The sequence below is a fragment of the Chinchilla lanigera genome, unplaced genomic scaffold (assembly GCF_000276665.1).
Source record: "Chinchilla lanigera isolate Chin_1 unplaced genomic scaffold, ChiLan1.0 scaffold00017, whole genome shotgun sequence".
NCBI classification, from domain to species: domain Eukaryota; kingdom Metazoa; phylum Chordata; class Mammalia; order Rodentia; family Chinchillidae; genus Chinchilla; species Chinchilla lanigera.
Window position 1 is genome coordinate 28,035,444 of NW_004955418.1, and position 4,166 is coordinate 28,039,609.

A 4,166-nucleotide genomic window follows, 5' to 3' on the forward strand; every position below is an offset into this window, starting at 1 on the left:
TCTGGAAGCCACCCTCTCGAACGGGGGGCTTCAGAAAGCTGAGGGCAGTTTGTTCTCTTGACCCCAGGGTCAGGTGGCAGCCTGCAGCTCCTCCTGGGGGTCAGGGAGGTGGAGGAGGAACCAGGCCAGCCTCTGCAGCGCAGTCAAGCGGACCACATTGGTCTTCAGCCCTCCGCCTCATAGTCTCCTCCTGATCTCCCCGGTGACACGGATCTGTCCTTAGAAATCACGAAGCACCTTCAATGCCAGCACTGTTTTGTTTTGTTTTTTGTTTTTTTTTTGTTTGTTTGTTTGTTTGTTTTTCCGGTACCGGGAACCGAACTCACGACCTTGCGCTTGCCAGGCAGGCGCTTTTGCCGCTGAGCGAAATCCCCAGCCCCCCAATGCCAGCACTGTGAGAGGTTGAGGCAGAGAGTAGAAAGTTTGAGCCCCGCCTGGGCAACTTAGTGACTGAGCAGGACCTCAAAATTAAAAATGTAAAGCACTAGGGATGTAGCTTTGTGGGTGCAAAGGCCCTGAGTTCACCTGAGTTCATCCTGCAGTATATGAGGGTGAGGAGGAAGAGGGGAAGGAAAGAGAATGAGAAAAGAAAAGAGGACACACAACGGAGAAGTCCCAACGGAGCAACTCGTACTGGGGCATAAATAACCTAAAGCGATGTGCACGTTTCCCCCAGGAATATGTCTTTCTGGTAGGAGAACAGCTGTGCTGCTCCAGGAGATGGTAGATTGTTACCGTCACTGTAGCCAGGACACACCTGAGGACGCTGACCGGTGCTGGTGTGACACCAGGTAGACAGCCACCTGCTGAAGTAACTGCACAGGCTTTTCAGTCTTTAGAAATTTAGGATGCAGGCCTTGAATCTCCTGTGAGGAGTCTTAGTGCAAGAATCGACCGCCCCACCTCCTGCGTGGTCGGTGCCAGGAGGGAATTGGGCTTCAGACATTGATCGGTGGTTCTCTGGCGACCTCTAGTGGTCGCGGTAGGAACTCTCTGTCTGGAAAGAAGGGAGCTCAAGGGATGTTTGCAGGAATAAATGAAGACCTGCAACCCAGGTCCCTCCAGGGAGACACTCAGAGAAGGCTGGTTGCTTCTCCATCTATTCTTTCATCTCTTCTTTATCCGTGGTATGGTTCTATTTGCTGTAAACGCCTTTGTCCATACTGAGCTCTTGTTATCCATTTTCGCTGCTTTACCTGGGTCTTCCAGATGAAACTACCTTCATCTTCCAGATGAAACTACCCTTCCAAGCATCCGCCTCTCTCCACGCGTTCCGCCGGCTCCAGCTTCCGCTTCCACTGGACGTTTGCATGTGCCTTCGTGTCCCCCAGGCAAAGGGAAGTCTGGTCGCGTCACCCTTCCACCCAGAAAGTGTTCCTTCAGGATCACTGAGATGGACAGACTGTCTCTCCAGAGACTCTTTTTTTTTTTTTTTATTGTAATGTATGATAGTGTTTACTCACAACTCTATTGGCAAAAAAGAACAGGGAAAACACAGGGCACTGTAGGCGATCCTGTTGGGTTCATGTTCCATTTCAAATGTCCACTGAATTGTCCAAAGATACACAGTACTGCATCTGCACATAAAGCTTCCTTCACAAAGCTCAGTGCTCACATCCTAGGCTGTCTTCAAACCATAGAAATACACAGGACAGGAAATCGCTCATTGAAAGCTGCATCTAGTGAAGGCTACTTTAAATGTAAATTTATGTTGCTGATATTAACGCATGCTCAATGACAATCAAAAGCTGGAAAAACAGTTGCACTTCCTATTTGGACAGTTACAGCAATCATTTTCTGCAATGACCATATTTTCAACTTATCAGGAACTACTATGAACTTACTATGAGATGTAGCCAAAGTCAGAAGAGAAGACGTAGGGAGAATATTCCATTTTTAGGGAAGAGTAAGCCCTCCAGAATCAGCATGCGAAATAAACATCTTGTTGATTCTAGGTGAAAGGAAAAAGAATGTAGGTTAGTTTCAACTCACGCTGAGCTGACTTCATCTTCTTTTGGACGTATTTGGTGTCATTAAATCAAGTATGTTTAATTCTTCTGGTTCATCCAGATCTTCTCTGGTAAAAAGATTTTCATCAACAGGAACAGACCAGGGGTTCTATTTTCCTGTCCCTCCACCTCATTAGCATCCACCATTTTTGGTCCAAATTCCAGAAGTTTCACTTAGCTTGTTGTCATCATTATCTGAAGCATATGTGCTGAATCTTTCGAGACTGGCTACAGTAATGCCTCTCATCCATGTCTCCTAGGGTGTGCAGGCTCAAGTCTACATCATTTACGCTCACAGAGTCATCACCCTCCTCACCACCTGCTCCCTCAGCGTAGCGCACATTGTCTGCTTCCTCATCGTCATCACTGACCACTTCATGGCGGAATTCAAACCTCAGGACCAGAGCCTTCCCTGCTTTGAAGTCAGCTTTCCTTCCTTCTGCATCTTCCTCAAGTTTATCGAACTTTTCTTGTCTTTTCCTCTTCCTCTACACAAAAAAAGATTCAAGAGTGATTTGGGTAATACTTGGAGCTAGTGCAGGACACTCTCCTTCAATGAACTCTTCTAACGAAGTTTCATCTTCTTGTTCTCCTTTATCTTTTCTCAGCACAAATCCAGGAGGAAGCACATGATGATACATACAACTATCACCCCCTCCAAAGCGCACCCCAAACCAGCACACTTGTTACTTTCAATAGCTTCAAGGATGTGCTTGCAGACCACTTGGGTTTTAGTTTTTTTTCATTTTCTGCCTCACCGTGCTTCTTGTTCACTACTTCTTCAAGCTTTTTCTCCCCTCCCCCATTTACCCATTCTACCTTTTTCAAGCTCTTCATCTCTTGCCTCAGTGTAATACTGAGGCATTAGTGTAATACTTGGTTTTGCATATGTTCTCTCCGAAGTCAGCCATGAGGGAACTTATGCTTATCTCACTTACCTCCTGCCCTTGTCTGAAGAAGACACGTACCCCGGATTTGGGGTCTGCACCTCTGCCTGTTTTTTGAACAGCAACTACAGATTTGAACAGCTTGTTTAGCTCCTGCAGTTATTCCTTCTTGTCATCTCTCTGTAATTTCATTTCAGCTTCACTTTGTGCTGCCTGACATGGGTTTTGTTGACCAAATTTAACTTGATGAGTGATGACCTTGATGAACTTCTGTTGCTTTGCTTCTTTCTTATTTTCTGGACTGAAAAATTGGTCTTCAGTAATCTCCTTCTCTTTCCGCTCCACCTTTTTGCTACCCCTGGGCTGAGCCTGCTTCTCGGGGTTCTGTGGAGAGAGGAGACACCAGCCGGGCTTCAGGACAGATAGACGCCATGGGGGAGGAGTTGACCTCTCCTGCTGGTTTTTCAGGTCACTGGGAAACTCCAGAAACAGAAAGAGCCAAGTTTTTAATATAGATAATGAATAAGAAAGGAATCCGAAACAATAGAGAATGTCAAACTTCACAGGAAATGCAAAGATGACTCTTCCTAACAAATAAAAATCGTTCCCATTCTGGTATATATGTGTCTAGTTTAACTGAAACTTTATCATGCATACTTTTTTGTGTGATGCTGGGGATTGAACTCAGGGCCTTGCACATGCTGGACAAGCACTCTACCACTGAGCCACATCCCCAGCACTATCATGTATAATTTTCAGTTGTTAGTAATTTATTTTCCATGGCCACATTTTCCTACACAACTACTAAAATTACTTATGCAATAAAATACATGCTCAAGAATACATTCTACAAGGGCATTCCTCTATGACTACATTGTAATTTTTCCTGGCTTAGAGCAAATCTGAATCTCAGTAGTAGGACATGGAGCAATCCTGGCCTAGACACTGAAGACATGTACTGAAATGTCACAACATACCCCCAAGTATGCACAATTACTATGTCAGTTAAAAATAAAATATGCTTTTAAGAAAAGAAAGAGGCAAAATATACCAATGGAAACAGGGCGTGAGCCACAAATACCTCGTCCACATATATTATCTGAGCTCCTAATTTGCCTTGAAGTTCTGCTCCAAGATCAGGCTCTCTGGTTCATTTTTTTTTTAATTCCCCTGAAGAAGCAGCTCATCTTTCTTTCAAGTGGTCTGGATTCTAGACTAAGCATAAATCAGGCCAACTGGAAAGCAGCTAGCCAAAAGGACCTACCCAGTC

The 4,166-nt window shown here is 45.0% G+C and overlaps 1 pseudogene; it reads right to left on the bottom strand.

Moving 5' to 3' along the window:
• Nucleotides 1–2,142: 2,142 nt before the first annotated feature.
• On the bottom strand, nt 2,143–2,650 carry LOC106148232 (annotated as a pseudogene).
• Between the last annotated feature and the right edge of the window lie 1,516 nt (nt 2,651–4,166).